Here is a 20,787-nt window from a genome sequence, read left to right as displayed (position 1 = left end):
AGAAACAAATAGTGAGTGTGTGTGCACATACCTACTTCTTTATAGGGCAATATCTTTAATGGGGATCCTAAAACCAAGCTGTGGCAGAGGACTTTTCCAGCACAGAACTGTGTTTTTTTCAGGACCAAACTGAATTTGGTTTTAGCTGGCATCCTAAGCCCCTTTGAAATTAGTTACATACTGGTAGCGCAGTGACTGTTGTGATTTGGCAGCCGACAAGCGCTCAGCAAGAGATCTTGTACTGCACTGGTTTTACAGAGAGTGGAAAAACTGCCCTGCCAGTACCAGAGTTACCTTCTGCTGGGACACAGGACGGCACAGGGCCCACTTGCAGCAGCAGCAGTTGTGCTGGTGCTGGTGCCAGTCCCACCAAGCATCTCACCCTGCTGCGGTTCCAGCCCCTGCGGGGGCTTCTCCCCAGACTGCCGCCAGTCGGGGGCTCCCAGGGAGAAAGCGTGTGGTCCAGGACAAAAAGAGAATGCTACTGAGCAAAGCACAGCAAACGTGCACATGATTTATAGCACGGGATAACTTCTGAAAGGAGATTAGGAGAAGTGAAAAGCATTATTCATTTCAGAGCATGCTCCTTATTGCCTCGGGGAATTCGCGTATAGCTTTACCAAAGGCCTAATGAAAGCTTTACTCAGTGACTAATTTTTTTTCACACCTATTTCTCTCTTTATAAATATTTTTCTCCCCACCCCTCCACTTCTTCTCATTTTGTTGAACACAGCAACACCTGCTGGCAGTGGTCCGGGAGTACTGCTGGAAAGGCCCACTGATCTAACTCTTCAGACCAGCTGCCATTAAGCACTGCCAAGCCATATTAATGAGCTGCCTCTATTTTTACCCCTTCCTTCCAGAAAGGGCAGAAAGGGATTTTGGGAAAAACTGTAGCTGTATTTCTTTTATTTTTCAGTTCTTTTTTTTTTTTTTTTTCCTGATTTTTTTTTCCTGGCAGCTTCAGAATCCAGATAATCATTGTTCATTTAGTGAAGTTAGGATTTCTAACACCAATTCCAATGCCATGAATTGAGACCAGATAAAAGAGTGATGCTGAGCCTATCTAGATGGCTTACAGACATATTTAATTTCCCTGCTGGATCAGAAATAACTAAAAGAGTTGGACTGAGAGAGAAAAGTTAGTATATCAGCAACCTGCCTCTTTTTTCCTGATTGTGGATTTTATCTTACAAGATTTTGAAGAGCAGTCACTAGAAAACATGCTGGCACAGATTTCATTGCAAATCACAAGGAATCTCACTTTTTTGTACCTATCTTACTGTAATAGTAACAAAAGATATGCCAGAAACTTATATTTAGAAGTTTTATGTTTCTAGTTCTATATAAAAGGACCAATTAAGGCCAGTCTTCTTGTTGCTGTGAACACTAATACTTATGTGCTGTTTAGAGGGGCCAGTGTTTTCAATCATCATTAGTGAGCTGGTCAAAAAATAAAGTTCATCTGAGGATAAGAACTCAGTCTAGAGGGTGGGGTAAAGAATAGCTTTCAACTTCTTGCCTTTTTTTGTACTAATGGATGATACTTTTCTCAGGGGGGCAGGATAAGTATAAATGTTCTGTTTTAAGAGGTTCTCATATAAAATCAGTCTGGCTAACAAAAGCAAGTATGTTTGCTTTCTTTCTGAACTATACCTGTGTTCTCTGCTGTGCTAGTCATTGATCTTTTTGCTTTCCAAATCACTGAACAGTGAGTTGTTTCTTTAAAAGGGATACTTTTACATCCATGTTATTTTAGCATAAGTGATGTCATTCACACTTAAAAATAAAAATCAGGTGATATGAATACATAAACCAGGTGACACTGATGATGATATTAGTGTGAGATGATATGACACAAAATATATATATGCGCATGTTCTGTGATTGGTGTTTGTTTGAAGCATTGCACATGGGGTAAAATCTATTTATAAAGAGAATTTTTCTGAGCCTATAGAGACTATGGAGTTGAACTACGTATAAATGAAGCTGTTCATACAACCTAGTGTCCTGCCTTGTTGACTTGATAGGCTGATTTTCTGCATATTACTGGAACAATTGTCTTTTTTTTTTTTTTTGAGAAACAGCTTTGTAATGTGTAAAATACCTTGAGTGATGCTGTCTTCAAATATATTATATTTCCAGAGGTTATGATTGGAGTCACACCAATGATTTAAACCCCACAGGGAGGGAGCCCCAGATGACAGATCTGGTTTGGTTCCAAGTTGGGTGAAAAATTTATGGCTAAAGTTGGAGCAGCATTTAACATTTATAGGTGAGTTGAAGCTATTATTGAAAAATAGATTGTATAAAATTAAGTTGTATGCTGTTTTAAAACTTGCAGAAATAATACCTCAAAATCATTCCTAATGCAATTGTACTTAGGCCAGTGGAGTTTTATCAAGAATACATTTGGGCCAGCTGCAGAATAATGGGTAATGGCTGTATTTCTCTTACAAATCCCAAATTCTCTGTTCTGTGTTTCTTTTACTACACTTAATCACAGCATACACAATGTTGTATGTACAGACTCTTGCTATCTTTTAGCTGTTAGAGCCAAATCTCAATGCCACTGAAGTTAACACTGTCTGTGGGACCAGAAGTCATTTGAATGGGGCTTTGATACTGAAGATTAATATTAACCTTTAGTAGATGGAAAGAGAAACTAAAAATCAAGTCTTAGACAAAAGTTGTTCAGCCGATGTGCTTCCCAAGGTAAAATTGTGTGTGGATTTTAGAAAGACTTATAACTGTGTTTGCAAGAGCAGGGCTGGATGTTAATATGCTTCGTTAGTGTAAACTGGAATACCTCCCCTGATTTCAGAGACTGAGTTACGTCAGCAGAAAATCTGATCTAAAGTCTATCTTTTTTTTTTTTTTAATTTCCATGTATGAGTATATATTATTTGGCTTGTCCTCATAAAAATAGTCCCAGTTCTTGTATTGTACGAAGGTCCAATTTCATCTTGCTTTAGCTCCCTCTATGATGGGGATACATTTTGTTCTGTTTTGAGTAATTCTAAATCTGCTGACATGTGGGAGGGAATTGAATGAAGTTCATAAGCTGGCCATTTTCTTTGAGCTGAACTCAACAAGATGTTATGCCGGCAGGTAGTCAGTCAAGGTAGTCATCATGCACAGGCCATTAGGAAAAGCTGCAGTGTCCCACATCAACAGATATTCCCTCTGTGACAGTGACCAGCAGAAAACCAGCATAAGTGAAACAATGAGGACACCAACAAGGGGCTTAAAGAGAATATGTTGATCTTTTGCATTACTGCTGCTTTGTCCATTGTGAATCCCCTGTGAAACAAATCACTGTGGAAAAGTAAATACATCCTGTGGTGAAAATGGTAAGGGGAAGCGTGACTGCTTACAGCTCTTCTCTGAGTAGAGTATTAGATGGGAACTTAGCAAGTCTGGATTATTTGGGTCTGCCCTTGATTTCTGCGTAAGAGGACAAGTCCCTCATTTCTCCATCTTTAAAACTGAAATAATCCAACTGACGGGGAGTTCTGAGATCCGTAGACCAGAAATACCAAACAAGTCATTGCTGTTGTTTGATTTGGGATCTGAATGAAAAGCCATAAGTGGAGGCAGGGTGCGTGTGAGTGCAGAGGCTCAGCTGAGCTCATCAGGTTGTCAGTTCTCCCAGTGTGTTCTGCCTTTCCTTGGTGCTTTTGGAGTATCCACCAGTTCTGCTTTCTGAGGCGCTAGTGATCTTCTAGGAGAGGCAGTTTTGAGCTTCTGTCAGATGGGAGCGCTTGCTGGGGCTCTAACAGGAATAAGTACTCACAAATACCTGTGTCTTTGCTGAGAATCTCGATCCAACATTTTTGCCGTTAACCATGAAATTCGGAAGCTCCCTCACTAGACATGATGTCCAGCTAAGGCATGTAATATCAGTGAGCAACATCATGCTGTGTTCTTATCACTAGCACCAGTTTTAATTTTGGTTATTTATAATCACCTTCAGACTCATGACCAACAGAGGCACACATTACCTGTGAGGGATGAGATGGGGTTCTGTCTGTGATTATTTTTGGGGAAACTCGGGAAATTTCTGAGAGCACTTCATGTAAGGGGAGGTGAAATATGGCAAGTAAATGGGGAGTAAAATAACATCATCATTTGTTTATGTAATTAAGTTGTCCCCCCTTTGCTGTACACACACACACTTTTTAACAAGCACCAGAGATGATGCAGAGTTCCCAGGTTCAAATGAAAAACCTGCCCAAGTTCTGATAATTTATCTCAGATTTTTCCCCAAATCAGGGGGTTATAACACTTGAGATTTGACTTGGTAGCACTGAGGCTAAGTGTTTGGAATAGATATTGGGTCCTCAAATCTGGATTTAATTCAGTAATCCACTTCCGCTAACTTTTCTCATGTGACTTCACGTTTTGTGGTTGAAATATTATGCTTGTAGTTCAGTGCAGGTGGGAGGTAGAGTATGTGGACACTTCAATGTCTATTTGCCTGACGTTTTTGCCTACTGAGTACAACGTGATTGAACAACACAGTGCAAGCATATTTATCAAACAGCCAAAAATTGTACCTGCAAAGCTCAGAGGTCTCACAGAAGTGCTTTTAGAATGAGTGTTAAAATCACCCTGTAACAGTTGGGGGAACAGAGGGTTGACATGCAGCAGTGATGGCCAGTTGCCTAGAATATCAGTTCCTCTTCAATAACTTTCATATGCCAACTATGAACTTATAAACAGTTATTTTCTTTATTCATTGTCTGCTTATTGGTGTTGTGCCCTCATGATGACTCCTGCTAAAAGGGGTGACATAAGGTAGCCCAGAATAAAGTTTTTGTGTGCAAACAGGGCTTGTCTGTGTGTCCATGCACACATTTTTTAATTGCTCCTTTGAAGCTGTCCATTCAGAGACAGTAACCAAGCATCTAGGAAGTATATAAACAACAAAGAAGTGTTCAGATATTTCTCGTGAAGCAGATTTTTTTGGGATTAGTTCTCATTCTTTTTTTTCCCCCTTAAACTGAATTTAGCTCCTCTGATCAGAGCCAAATTGACAGCTTTGAATATTAATGTAATCTACTTGCTCACAGGAGAGGTACAGCAGGGAGAGCCACAGGACAGCCTTCCTCAGCCACTTTCTTGGGTTTGCAGAGGGTAGTTCATCCTCTCAGTCCAACAAATGCTTTGGACGCTCGGCAAAGCTGCCTGCTGCTGTAGTCTTGCTCTGAGTGGGAGCTGGTCTGAGAAAATGGAATCCTTTCATACAAATCATCACATAGCCAATCTGGAAGTGACATTCAGGGAAGTATTTCTGAGGAGTATCTGCACCCTAGGGAGAGAGGGTTCTCCAAAATTATCAACTTAATGATAAGTGGCAGTGCAAACAGCTAACAAAATGTGTGCTGTTGTCAGGAAGGGTGTTGAGAGCAAGACAGAAGACATCATTTTGCTGATATATAAAGCCTTGGTGCATCTCCAAGGTGGGTGTTGTGTGCAGCTCTGGTCTCCGCATCTCAAGAAGTAGAGTTAGAGAAGAGCCACTAAAATAACTGCGGTTGTGGAGCAGCTGCCTAATCAAAAGAAACTAAAAGACAGAAACTCTTTGGTTTGGAGAGGTGAAGGCTGAGGGAAGGTATGCTTGGGGTTTAGAAAAGTCATGAAGATGGCAGATAAGGTGAATGCGGAACTGTTATCCACCAAATCCTGCAGTACTAGAACCAGGGGGAACTCGTTGAAACTAGTAGGAGAAGATTTAAAACAGATACAGTGCTTACACAATGGAGACTGAACTTCTGGGATTTGTTGCCACAGGAGGCTGTGGGGGCAGACAGTATCAGCAGGCTCAAAAAGGTCCATAAATAACTACCAGAGGGAATAGGCAGGGACATATCCTTTAACATCCTTAATACAACAATTGCAGATGCTGGGGAGTTTGAAGGGAAAGGCCCACAGAAAGTGGCCAGGCTCACATTTTCTCTCCAAACAACGTCTGCTGTTGCCACTGTTGGCGTGAGAAAAGGGGGTTAGATGGACCACCGGCAGGACCCTGCAGGGAGTTTCTCATCTCCTTATGTGGCAGTGAGGTTCCTGTCTCCATGCCATGGAGAGAAGAAAGCTCCTGAAGGTGATTCAGAGCAAGACCTAACTGTTCCTGTCCTGAATCATCCACCAGAAAAGCCTATCTCTCAACATCAGTTTCAAAGGAAATCTACCCTAGACAAAAGTTAGTTCTTTGAATAACCACATTAGTCAGAACTGACACAGGTTGGGTTTGAACTGAAGAAAAAAAAGAAAAAAAAAAGACACTTACAAAACCCCAATCCTTCCTTTCCCTACCTCCAGTCATATTGTTGAGGGTTTTTATGAGGAAAATCAGTATCAGAGCTCAGTATTATTGTAGTGATTATTGGTTAACTCTGATCACAGGCAATTGGAAACATTTCCTCAGCCAGTGATGCTGAAGCAGTACGTCAAGCTCTGGTTAAGATGAAAAGTTAAGAAAACATCTTTTGTATATGTTAGACTGCTTTCTCATAGTCTCAAAGCTGAATCACTGGGAAAGACTGCCTCTGCTGTCTAGCTGTGAAGCTGTTCTGAATTGGCCAGGTATGGCTGGATGTCCCAACGTTTATGGGAATGCCTGCTGCATGTCACCGTCTGGAAACAGAAACGGGTGGTGAGGCTGGAATTGCAGAATGACATCTGAATCAGAAAGAAGGGTGGAAGTCAGGAGGTGATTCTTTCATATAAAGCTACCCTAGTAGCTTCCTGTGAGCACTCTAGCTCACAGAAATGAAATAACTTGCTTGTATAAGTGATAGCTTGGTATTTCATTACCAGATCTCCACATAGAATTAGCTATTTAGACGTACTGATACAAACATTTTTACTGGAGTTACAGATGTTGTGAGACATTTTAGGCATCTGGTGAAAATCTGATACCTCCGGGGGGAGGGGGGGGGGGGGACGGGGAAGGGAGGGGGAAAGAAGCATTTCCAAACACATTCTGAGATTCAAGAATAAGGTAAAATACAGTAAGAACTGCACAAAATCTAAATTTGTTTCTTAAGTGTGTTCTGACTGTGAAGTATAAGGGATAAAATGACTGATCGCTAGCAGCACAAATACCTAGTATTCAGACAATACATGAGACAGGTAAAAATCTTTTTGGAAATCAACTGATTAATCTCCATTGTAGGTATGTGTTTTCTTATGATATGAGGTGGGAGTTTGCTCACAGTGCTTGCCTTTTTGTCCAGGGCTACCAAAGTCCATAGTCAGGATGGAAATGGAAGATGGAAACCTGCCATTGTTCCCAAGCTTTTCTGTTTGCTGGCTAAAATGTGTTCCTACCTACTTAGGGCTTGTAAAACCACTCCAAGCTGTTAAAAACCTCCAAAAGAAAATGTTTAGGATACGGTTAACTGGTCTGTGATGGAACATTTCATTATCTGTATTACTCCTCATCTCATCTTCTGGCTGAGCTTGCAGATAGTACCATTGGGACCATTATTCACTGATTCGGTTTAGAAAATTCTTTTGTTTCCCTCACAAGATGTCTTTGTGAAAATGAGAAGCACAGTGTTATTAGTGTTTGGACAAGCAAACGGTTAGCTTGTACACTCTATCTTTTGTTTAATTAATGTTCAGAAAGGAACATCTGAATAGTATCAGCCCACAGAACTTTTAGCAATGTGATGTCAAAGTTCTGCAGCTCCCATTTGGAACTGTTTCCTTAGTGCTTGCAGGACAGGAGTTGAAATTGTTGTCATGCCCTTTTTATTGTCAGTACAAATGCTGTCCACCTCACATAAAAAAGTTAACTTGATAGAGTCCAAAGTATCTGACCTTCTCTCAGGGCACCTCATGGTTACACTCAGGGCTGCACAATGCAAGTGCCATTACTCTACAGGGGTAAGAATTCCATTTACACTGGCAGTGCTTTCACAAGAGCATTTCAGTTCAATGGGTAAATATTTCCAGGTGGCCAGGTCTAATTTTAGGGAGGGCAAATTTGAAAAGGTTAAATAGCAGGCAGGATTTCTATAAGTCTCTATCAGTTTGGATAAAGAAAATGTAATTAAACACAGCATTCTCCCCAAGATTAACAGTAGGCTCAGCATTCTACATTGTGTCTTGTTTCTTTGTGTCACTGCTATTAAAATCCATACTCCAAAGACACATGCATTACAAAGATATTCCAGAACAAGCAATGAAGAAAAAAGTTTTATGTCAACAGATGAGGCAGAAAATGGAGACCATGTAGCTTTATGTTGAAAAGGCAGTGGGGCATTTTTTGGCTGGTTTTGAGTTTGCATGCGTGTGTCCAGGTCATGAGCAAAGGTAAGAGCTAGCTGTAGGCTAACTGAAACACCTTTCAACTGTGGAATGAAGCAGAAGAGTAAAATGGTGGCTGTTATTCAAAAGTTCCGCCAGAAGCATCCTTGCAGTTTCAAGGGCCCTTTGTACTGTCAGATGCTTGTCCCTTGTTAGTCATTGCTAGTGAAAAAAAAATCGACGACACACAACTAAGTTTGGTCAGTTTGCTCAGCTGCTGTTGATGTCAGTCCTTGCCCACTAAGAGTAAGTTACTGTAGTAATCCTCCCTGTTTATTAATCATAACTCTGGAGAAAGCAAAAATTGGGTGACATCACTGTTCAGGAGGACTGGCTAACTCATGTTCAGCTTTAGTCAGCTCTGCTATAACATCTCTCGCATGCCATATGAAAATAATTACCACCCCACAGTTTCCATGTCTGACCAATCATCCTTTTTTTTTTCCCCTCTTTTATTAGGCTACAGGTCTCTGCCTATTTTGAACACCTGTTGAAGGTGTAATCTATTTAGAGATGAAAGAGAATGTCTTTAACTGGAAGCAGGGACATTCCAGGGGATCCTCATAGGATGAAGTCATTTGCAATAAAATATATATATATTTAAAATATATATATATTTATATATATATATATTTATATATATATATATATATATATTTATATATATATTTTTATATATATTTATAAATATATATAATTATATATATTTAAAATATTATAATTTTATAAATTATATAAATTAGTGATATTTATTATAGTGAAAACGTCAACTTCCATAGTAAAACATATTCAAATGCTTCAGACATAGGCTATCATCATAGGATGATTTTAGCACTGGTACATTCCACTAGGTATTTTCTACTCAGCTTTTGTTTTGGATAGCATAAATATTTGTCTGCCTGTCCACCTATCTATAAAATAAAAAAGGCTGATAAACCCAATTTCAAGGGTGTTTCCATTTCAATGTTTTCATTGTTGTTTTTTTTCTGAAGGATGTTTAACTAGTGATTTGCTAAGAAACCAATGTCTTTATAGTCTTGCTGGCCTTGCTGTATACCGCCTAAGACCAAGGAAGAGATAGAGTCTACCCTTCACTTTTAACTCCACATTTCAGCGATTTTTGAGGCCAAAATATACCTTCTTCAAGAAAAGTTCAGTTGGGAAGAAGTTCTTAGCCAGAAAGGGAGAGCTATTTCACTAGAGCAAGTGACTCTTTTACATCAAGGAAAGAAATACAGATGGGACATCAAGTTAAACAGCTGTCATCTGTTATGGGTCAGGGGAAAGGGAAAAGAAGTGAGGGGGGGATAAGGGGGGAGCAGTCATTTCTATCTCAATAGTCACTTCTCTCTCTTCAACTTCATATCTTCAACTTTGCAGTGTTTCATCTTATGTGTAATAACAGTGATGGTCTGTGTTGCTTTCTAAGTGCACTGGGGGGTTCCTTAAGGAAACATCACAACATGATATAATTGCAGAAGAATAGATTTAACCTCATATGATCCAATTCCATCTCCTACATGATAAAAGATGTAGAATTTCACTCACTAGTACCTGTGTTCCCATCTCTCCAACGTGTCTTTTGCAAATATGTCTATTCTTGATCATGAGGATCATAAGGACCGGGTTCAACAACCTAAAAAGTTCCTAAATTCTCAGCGAGGTTAGTTGTTGAATCTGAATCAAATAAAATGGACAATCAGATAGTGTTCTTGGTAAATTACTTGAGTGAATAATTGCCATTATTTGTAGGCAAATGCATTTTAGGTCCAGTTTAAATTTATCTAATGTCAGCTTCCAGCCACTCTGTTTTCATGGATTTGTCTGCTAGTTAGAGGTTCCATTACTGTACGATATCTATTCTTCTTATAGGGATTTTGAAACTGTCATTAAAATTGCATCTTAATATTATTTTTGGAATATTAATTGTTTGAGCTTCTTCAGTTTATCACTGATGAAAAGTCACTCTTGTTTTTACCTGAAACCTTTCTTTTCTTTTGCTCTTGCTTCAAAAGAGCCTTGCTCATTTCATTTATTTACTGTAATCTCTTAATTTATTTACTCTGGGGTCAAATGCCACATCCTGTGAATGTGGCATGTATTCTTTGTTGAAAGATGTATGGCAATGCTCTCCACAATACTAAGACACCTGTTATTGTGCTTGAACAGAACTTAGGAAGCTGGGTCAGCATGTAAGACAGGTCACCTTTAGAGATCACTGTCAGCTGTGAGCACTCTGCTTAAGAGCTTGATATATCTGAATCTTTAAGAAGCATACAGTATGCAATGAATCTTTTTTTTCTTCCTATTTATCTGAATTCTCTCTTTATTTTATAAATATTAAAAGTTAACACTAAGGTGATAAATGAGCATGGGAGCCAACACCTTCAAAATTGCTTGGAAAAAAATATGCATTTGACCTGAGAATGGTTAACACAAATAGATTATGGAGAACAACTTCTGTAGTTATTGCTGAAACAGAAAGTAATCCATTATAAAATATGCACACAGTCTCCCATTTTCCTTTTTACAGAAAAATACAAAACAGAAATATTTATCATATACATTTGCCCTTTTACTGTCATTATTGCTGACAGAAATTTTCTGAATAGAATTTGAACTGATGTATTACAGGTGTTCCTTTTCTGCCTGATTTATATACTGGCTGGGACAAGAAGTATTTATTTTTGCTCTTAATGTCTATTGATCATGGAGTTTCATTAACATTTTTAGCTTCCTTTATCAATTATTTGCATTCCTCTGTGTCTAGTTTATATTCACAGAAATAGCATGCTGTTCAATTTTTCAGCAGAATCTATGGTTTTAATAGGTAATAAAGGGTTTTGGAGAAAAAAAAAATCATATCACTAACGAACACCTATAAAAAAAGGTGATTTAGAAGAATACACATTACTATAGATAAGGACCACTTAACATCATGACAGCTGATCATGCTTAATCTTATAGTCCACTTAGGTTAACCACAAGCTGACATAATGTTTAAATTTCAGTCCTTCTCAAGGCTGTCTGAATGATATTTAACATCATGTTATTTGTCATATATATATAATTTTGCCTAAGTTTCTAGTTCAATCTGTCTTAAACTATTCTACAACCCTTAAAAAGTTGTCCATGTCAAGTTTGGACCGTGTTACTAGAAGAATGCAGCAAAATTGCACTGCTTCTGCCCATAATGTACACTGCTCTACACATATAGGGGACTTTGGTCTCCAGGCCATTATTCTGGCACCTTTCATGAATGTTAAATTCACAGCCAGAAAAGTTCTACCTAAGAAATACAGAATCCTATATCCATTTCAATTCTCAGGGAACGTATAGGCAGACAGAAGTTAATTGTCCAGTTTAGAATTTGGCTGTAACGTCTTAACATGCTTGTTCATAAAAATTCAGTGTCCCTAGCCCCTGTATGAACCTAGCTTGCCCCTGTATGAACCCATTCCAGTATTTGCATTCTTGAACATGATGATGTAATTGAATGCATGTTAGCATCATGTTGCAAAATACAATGGGTCACCAAAGAACGTTATATAACTTAAATTGTTTTTTTGTTTGTTTGTTTGTTTTTAAAAAAGTACATTTTTCTAGTATTTGTATCTAATATTTTCTAGTATTTGTATCTAATATTATCTTTGTTTGTGAAGTGCTGTATAGTTAGAGAAATGAGGTATAATTTTCAAGCATGTGTCTACATGGATCTTCCTGTGAGTTTTGGGGTGGTATGTCAATTTATGCTAATTAAACACAGTTTCTTTGTCTTGTGTATGCACTGCAGATGCTGTATCTTATTCCATCACACCAATGAGCAAGGGCAGAGTTGGTGAGTCTGCCCCAGTAACACTGCATCTTCGTAATGGTTGTAATAAAAGAGAAGAGCAGTAAGCAGAGAAACACTGCAAGGAAAGTTAACATCCCAGCCAGACACAGTATACTAGGTTGGAAGAGACCTCCAAGATCATCTAGTCCAACCTCTGACCTAACACTACCAAGTCCTCCACTAAACCATATCACTAAGCTCTAAATCTAAACATCTTTTAAAGACGTCCAGGGATGGTGACTCCACCACTTCCCTGGGCAGCCCATTCCAATGCCTAACTTGTATAGTCATAGATAACTAAGACTGCTTTTTTCATATTAAGGTGCCTGGCTACTACAGCTTGTCAAGGGCTATGTGTCTTCTGTTGGCTTAAGCCTCTGACATTCATTTTGGAACGGTTTTGAGAAAGTAGCCCTTGTGGTGTGTCCTGAGACTGTTCTTTGAAAACAGATTGCTGCTCTTCTTGAAACTGGTTGAGGGATTGCTCTTCAAAGTTTATCAGAGGCATTGGTGCTAAGCACAGTTGTCACTATGGGTCTGTGAGATCCACCATCTCTGGTTGCACTTCCCATACTTCCATTTCAGTGTTTGTGTGCTCAGTGCTGTCAGATGTGAAATGCTTGCTCCTGTGTAAGAGATAGATGACTCCTCCATCTGCTAAACTGACCGTTTCAGTCCCTTCTCTTTCAGGGCAGAGTTCTATAACACCATGCATTTATAATGCTTGATGAGCTAGTTATTAGTCCTCATCTGCATCTTTGTTCTTGAATATTTATTTTTTGTTTGTAACATCTAAAGTTTCTTCTGATGACAGATCAGATTGCCAGTAATAGAAATATAATAGTAAATATAATTTCTGGCCTCTGTAGCTGTCTTTTAAATGATTTTTTTTTTTCTAGTTTCTAATATCTTTTGTTAGTCCTAACTATTCACAGATTCCATTTTCAACCATCTTTGTATCATAGTCTCCTGGAGTTCCTGAAGACTCTCATTTAAATGTCTTATTCTCCATCTTTTGTTCCTGAGAAAAGAAGTTCTACTCATCTCAGAGGATAAGATTTGGAAATATCAGAAGTTCCCCATACCTTGTTCTGGGACATCACTGATCATTAGGACACACTTCCTCTTAAAGTTCCTAGTAATTTCTGTTGTAGCCTCATAACAAATGTTTTACTGAAACACAGACTGTCTTACTCTGCTAGGAAATTGGTGTTAATAGGAAGGAAAGATGTGTGTATTCTAGCACAAAGTACCTCTGATGAAACCCTGTGCACTTCTTACCTGTTTTCTACACAATGGTATGTAGCTGTATATTCTCAATTATTCCTTTCTTCAAACTACTCCTGAGATCAGTCAAATGCCCTTTTTTGCCTGAATCACACTTCCCTCAGTTATATCTCACTGCCACGTTCAAAATTTGCCAGTAATTCTGTGCTCCCACAGCTTGACAGATTTACTAACAGATTGGTACCAGGCTTACTGTTTAATAGGCCAATTCTTTAAAAAAAAAAAAAAATGGAGTGGCAGATACCTTCTGATTTGAGCATGCTTAGATCTTTCAGTTTTGTTTTGACTTCATATATGTCCATTCCATTTCAAAATTTTCCTTTGCATTCACTCTGCAACCTTTCTCTTTACACTCAACTGCTGCATTTTTATTGAAAACTAAAGCAACACATTCAGTTCATTTTGGGGGTTATATCTCAAGTTCTATCCTGCCTATTCTGCACAAAAATAATCATTGTTATTTGCTTATTTTTGTTGAACAAAGGACCCTTTGCTCTTTGCTTTAAGAAAAAAAACATAAAGTCTGTGTGACTCAGTCTAACTTTTGACAATTTTCTCTCTTCTTGACTTCGAAAATGCAGTCTTATTCATGTGTATTTAGATTCTTTTTAATAGAAGAATCTCTACATAATGCAAGTTTTCTTCTGGTATCCTTGTCTGCCCAGTAATATCTGGAGCTTTTTACAGATTTTGTCTGTTTGTCACAAGTCTGCGGTTGAAAAGTATGTTCTGTGTCCATGGGAGACCTCAGGTTTGAAAGGAAAAGGAAAGGAATGAAAGCTGTTAGATTTTTTTTTTTAATTCCCAAGCTACAAAGAATAATAATAATATTAAAAAAAAAAAAAAAGACTAGAAGTTCAGATATATATATACATACATGTATATGGATAAAACATACAGTTTACAGCATTTTCTACCTACTTCAATCATTTTTATTTAATCTAAATGTTCATAATATTATTATATGAGAATGTCATTTTTAAAGTGTTTCAAATCTCATTTCTGAATCACCAGCATTTTTACCAAGACAGAAATTGCAGGGACTTTTCCTGGGTTTCTTTTCCAGTAAAGAAATTCACAAAGCTGCCCTTTGCTAATAAGCTCCAGTTTGGAAAAATAAACACTTTTTACTGGAGAAAAGAAAAACTTGCCTGTGATCAAAAATTTTCCATCCAAATAATTTCTCCTGAGTTTTATTCCCCAGAGCTGCATTATAATGCAGTGTCATAATAAGCCACTACCTTCTGTCACTTGGCTGTCCTCTTCATTTGACATAATGCAAGTTCATTATACACTGTAGTGTTCAGGTTCTGAGGGATTTAATCATATAAACAAAGGTATAATAAGTGTAGCAACTTGGCTTCTGGCAGCCCCACCATTCTATATTCTATCCAGTTAAAGTGATGTGGATGTGTCAGTGTTAAATGAGAGGTATCTGTGTAAATGGAGAAGGCTGGAGAAAAATAGGTTCTTTCTCTTGAGGGGTCATGTACAAGTATATATCAGATGCTGACAGGATTAATACTGGGATAGATGGAATGTCTTTGGAAGATAAGCAAGACCAAGTTTCTAGCCAGTTGCTGTCATTAAGGTTCCCAGCTCATAGACACTTTCTACAAATGATCCTCTTCAGTCTTTGACCAGTCCTAAAGCAGCAGTTACATCCCACTGACCTAACTTTCCATCACAGTTCTACCTGCAAGGTACCTTTGCCAAAGCCTTTCTGCACAGCAAAGGTGTGATTTTTAGAAGTCATCGTCCTTTGCTTCTGAGCTAATTATACCCAACTAGAATGAAAAAGATTGTTCAGTTAGTGACATGCATAATGCTCAGTTTCACTTCTGGTTGTAGAAGCTTCAAAATAGTCTTAATAACTTTGTGTATGATTTCATAATGTCTAATTTCAGTGCACGTATTTTCCAACAATTGTCTGCTCAGTCTCTCCTTTTTTCACTGTAGGCAAAAAAAAGAATGTGGAACTCCAAGTGAAATTTATAACATGTCCATTCTTTCCATGCTCCATAGAACAGGTGATAATACAGTACAGAAGTTCTCACATCATATGGAGTCAATGTGCTTTACTGATGGTGAACCAAGCACATTTTGAAATGTAAGGTTCTTCTTCCAGACCTTCTCAGTGGAAGCTGTAAGTCTCATGAGAACAGTGACTTAGCAGAAAGAGTACCCTTATTTTTACCATTGTTCAGCTCCTAAATAAAATAAGCTGATAGCTCTTGCTTCCTGACAGATAGTAATTTATGTGTTGAAACTTAAGACCAATAACTCATAATCTGTACCACTCGACCATTTCTGGTCAAGAAAGTCTGAAGTGCGAATTCACATGGAGGCTGAATTATCTCTGGCCCCATGAGAAATAGTCCCTCCAGGTCATGGTTGAGGTCATTGTTAGAGTGTTTTCTAAAAGCTTGTCAGTATTCAGAGCTTATTGTTTGCTTGTTCTTGGGGGATTTAACCCTGCAAAGTGCTGAGCACTTCTGATAGATACTGAGCACCATCAACTTTCATTTGGATTAAGATAAAACTGAGGACACTCAATCTGTCTTGAAAAATGTTTAGCATTTTGTAAAATTGAACCTTGACTGACTTTCTTTTTCCCCTTTATAGTCCCTAAAGACTCTTAAATTTAATTACAAAAATTCTGTTAAAGCTCAGGCAGAATGGACACTAGTACATGCCAATGGTATTTAAAACTGTCTGTCAATGGAATATTGAATTGCTCAATCTAGATTTTAATAGCTTTTTCTGAATCAGTAAAAATAAATTATTTAAATCCCATGTAATGTAAATGTAATTAAAATGTACTTTACATGCAAGAAAGTGCATGCAGAAATTGTTGGATATCTGTCCTGTACTTAGGGGGGAAAAAGACGTTGGGCTTAGGAGTTCTTTTAAAAAGTCTAGCAAGGGCTTAACATTTCTCTATGCACTCCTTGAAATCAGAGATAACCAAATAATGAGATAAGTGGATAGCTCCTTTTTGTTGTTGTTTTTAATTCAGCGAAGGCCTCCCAGTGCATATTCCTGTTGGGGTTGACGAATAGCTCCTTTGGGATGCTGTAGGCTCTGCTCAATGTACTTATGGAATACCTTCCATTTACACAGGCCACATTTTTCTTGATCAGCCCATGAGGATCAGGGGAAAGTCAAAGAAGCAGCAATTGTCAAAATCGTCAAAAGTTAGACTGAGTCACACAGACTTTATGTCTTTTTTTTTTTTCTTTTTCACTTAAGCGCAGTTGTTTTATGCTCTGTTTTATGCTCCCTGGGATTCAGCCTGGCCTTAACCCTAGAAGATAACAACCCCCCAAACCCTAAAGCCATCCAATAAAAGGGTCCATTAACCATTAACCATTACCTTTCCTTTTTAGATGAGGCAGTCACACTCCATATGGAAGACTTACTACAAATTAATAGGAAGAAAGGTGGTCTTCCAGCCTAGCCCACAAAACAGCAGCATTTTTGATGCACTTTTTCATCTCTAGTTTTAACATAGCCTCCAATGCTTTTTGTTTTCTTTACAAGACCATTGGCAGCAGACCAGTGCACTGCAATGACAGCCCTAAATCTTTGTAGCACATACTCAGATCATGTGAGTTAGCCTGGAGTTGTACTTCTCCCACATGGACATCTATTTTTTCAGACCTATCTGATGACTGAAAAACAGTGGCTGTGTGGTGAAAGTCACCTACAGCTGGTGAGAAAGGGATGTAGGCTAGACTTGCTAAACTGAAGGTGCCTTTCATTATGCTCCCTTCACCTTCTCCACTGACAGTATTATTCCCCTGGGTGACTTCAAATCACCGCAGGACAAATGACCACTGGGACCTGATTTTGTAGATCTTCATAGACTCGCTGCATACAGAAAGACATCTCTCTGGAAAACATCAAAAGATGAAACTACGTAGCACTTACTTTTTGTAAAGTCAGAGGGGAAGGGAAAAGATTGTCTGTTTTTCACTTAATAGGTATTCAGTAAACTGTAATAACACTGAGGATCAAGACATATTTCCTGTAAAAATGAACCTATTTCTGAACATAAAAGATTCAGTTTCTTAACTCAGATTGTCTACATATGTTCTGACTTTGCATGTTGTAAATAAAACAGTATTATACTGCAGACTATCCCAAGTGTTATTCCTGCTGTTTTACATCAGTTATCTGCTGGCTAAATTTGGGGTTCTTTCATGACTGCCTTAGAAAATAGATCTCCTGACATTTCTGGGTATGTGGAGGCCAAGTCAAGTGGCCAAATTCTGCCCTCAGCCACTGTCACAACACTGCATTGTCTCCAAAGGACTTGCACAGGAGCAGTGCAATTTCTGTCCAAAGTGTAAGACAGTGGCTTTTGCCTGTCCCTGACCATCTGTCAAAACTTATTCATAATGAACTATGATTCAAAGTAATCTGTAAACTGTATCCCTCCCATGATATACATGTAGATTAACAGTGGCATCCCTGTTTTACAGTTGGAGGTCTGTATTCATTGTAAGAGAGTGAGATAACCAAGTGCATGCAAGTCACCAGTACATATTATTAAGAGTCAGAACTTCAAATAATGTAGCTCAGCTTAGAGTAACAGTACTATATAGTACTAATAGTTATAGAGGAAAAATGAAAAGGAGATGAATGCACATTTCCTTCCTGAACTCCTTTCCAGTGAGTGGGAGGTTCACATAGTCCATGATAAATGGCTTGCAAGGTTTGAGGTAAGGAAGAGTCAGACTCAGTCAGAGTGGCTGAGGCTGTTTTTTTGTTTGTTCTTGTCTTCTTGCAGCAAAATTCATGCTTTATTTCTTAAAATCACTCTACCTTAAAACGATGATATTCCCCTGTTCTCAGAAGCTGATAATGCTTGATGCTGTGTTCTTTCTATGGCACATTACAGTTCTGGATGCTTATTATTAATCATCATCTTTCTTAATTGTGTTACATAGGAACTGTTTGATGACCTGTGGCAAGTGGAGTAGATGTTCTACGCACGGTTTGCGATTAAACATCTAATTCATAGTAGCCCACAGTGTGAGGAACAGCTCACAGATGGTTCCAGATGGTCCTTTCCAGTTCTGTGTCTTATTATGTTGATGGGTACCAACAGCAAAAGGTAACTGGCAAACTCTGTAACATTTCTTCTGTTGAACAACAAACCTCTTTGATCTCCTTTGAAAGAAAGAAGGAAAATTATGTTATTTGAAATCAAATGCATAAATAAAGAGTGAAATAGAAGGTTAAAAAGAAATAGTATGAAAAGGAATGAAAATATTGTTATAGTTGGTTAGAAGGTTCTTACTACTGTATTTTTATTATCTTGTGTTGAATAGCAGTGTTTTGCTCTGGCTACCAAACCAAGAGCTCACCAAAGGTTTTCATTCTTCAAGCAATATCTAAAAAATATATTAACTTTTTTCCGGTATTAGATTTAAATTGCAGCACCCCATGAATAGGAAAGTGTTAACATTTTCCAAAACCATACACATGTGAATCTATATCTGTATCTTCACTGATATCTATGTCTTGTTAATGACTTGCATATGAAACACTGCATATCTTGCAAAATAAACATGACGTTTTTGCTGCTGCTTAAATACACCACACTTACGTTCCTACGTGCTTTACATACCATGTGAGTGCACTCTGACGCAGAGGAGTGAAGCAACCTGGTAGGGGGAAGCTTCAGACCAAAGGGGCTCACTGAAATGCAGAAGTGAGAGGACACCAGATCTCCTCCAGGAAAGATCACAGGCAACTTCTTTGCAACAAGTAACTTGTGCATAATAACAACACTAATTAATTATTCCAAGTGTACCGCTCATCCATGTTGGACAGGGACATGCAAAATATAACCTGGTTAATAAGGCTAAAGTAGAATTGAAGAGCTCATTTTCCACATAGTGTGTAAAAGAGTGTCATGCTCCTTTAGTTATTAGTTACGGGGATAAGGATCCAATTAAGCCCATATATGCTTGGGCTTTAGCTTAGGGAAGCTAATTTGTCTTCGGTTTCTGTGACTGTAGTTGTATTAAGCTTGGGGCTGAGCAAAACTCTAACCCCAGAATTAGGGAGATGTGTTTGGACTTTGAATTCAGACCAGAATTTTGTGGCTCAGGCCCATCTCTGCAGTAAGAGGTTGCATGGCTATGGGTGAATGGTGGTGAGTATGTTGGTGCATGTGACTGCATATTTAAGAGTTTGAAACAAGAGCGGAGGAAGGAAACAAGACCAATCTAGTGCTTTTGCCAGATCAGAATTTCCTTTCAATAAAAACTCTCTACTAGTGTCACTCCAGAATATTTAAAGAAAATAATTTCCTGTGTGCCAGCACTTACAAGGAAAATCTCTAGCCAGTGGGTTAGAAACTAGTATCAAGCTTGTAATTTATCAGTTTCATCTAGTCCAGTGTCTCAGAACTGGAAAAGAAAGGGCAAATCATGACAGAGTTGTCTCCTGGCACTCTGAAAACATATGGCAAATGGGAGACAGTGCTCTCAAAATTAACTTAATTTTCCCTGAAGAGTAAACATTCTGGACCAAATCTGTGATTCAGACCTATTCATCAAGGCATCTTACAAACGGTAAATTTGGACCTACTATGTATAAATGCATTTTCATTTTCAGTATTTCAGCCTGCAGAGTATTCAGCTGGAGATAAAACATTGGATTTTTTTTCCCCATTTGAATAAGTAATGGAGAAAGAATCTTTAATCTTGCTTCTTTTTTCTGTCATGGATTTCATACATTGGATTTTTTGGTTTTCTTCTCAGTCTGTCAAGGTCTCAAAAATGACCTTGACAAGTGATTTTTCTCACTTCTTTTGAGTGTGAATAATCCCAGTTATTTCTGTGTTGATGGTTTGTTTTTATTATGGATTTCCTTGAGCCTAAGAAGCTTGAAATAGCAGCTTTTATCTTAAAATGTTTAAACTTGATTGAGTCACAATAAGTCTGTAGCTGTCTGGATATGTAGATACGTATCTGTTCTTGGCACCTATTCGGCCTTCGTTGATGTGGTCCTCAAGCATCTTGCAATCCTCACAGTGCCCCTGGCAGGGAAGCTTTTGCAGATGGAAGGCTGAAGCGTGGCACAGAGTGAGTGACCCATTCAAGGACTCCCGGGAAGTCCAAAGAGCAAGTTCGTAGCAACATCCACTAGGTCAAACTGGTGTCTCCTCTCACCACATAATCAGTTGCGGGAACAAAAAGAAGCAACCTGTCTTACTATATTTTAACCTGGTTTTGAGTTAAATTTGGCCCCTCATAGCACTGATAATGACTTTAAAAAGATTTAGCAAGGAGAATATTCTTGAAAAAAAATACATCTATATAATC

At 38.3% G+C, this 20,787-nt stretch overlaps 1 long non-coding RNA gene across 2 annotated transcripts in view; it reads left to right on the top strand.

The window, feature by feature from the left end:
• The window catches only part of LOC137852792 (uncharacterized), a 288,725-nt gene that overhangs the window by 192,754 nt on the left and 75,184 nt on the right, over positions 1-20,787 (top strand). Inside the window, exon 4 of one of the 2 annotated variants that reach the window (XR_011094045.1) lies at positions 18,400-18,566. The exons of the other annotated variant lie outside the window; for it this stretch is intronic. This is a non-coding gene — a long non-coding RNA (uncharacterized lncRNA). The remainder of the gene's footprint in view (positions 1-18,399; positions 18,567-20,787) is intronic. 2 annotated transcript variants of the gene reach the window in all.

Source organism: Anas acuta, chromosome 2 (genome assembly GCF_963932015.1).
Source record: "Anas acuta chromosome 2, bAnaAcu1.1, whole genome shotgun sequence".
NCBI lineage: Eukaryota > Metazoa > Chordata > Aves > Anseriformes > Anatidae > Anas > Anas acuta.
This window is presented reverse-complemented; position numbering and strand designations above follow the sequence as displayed.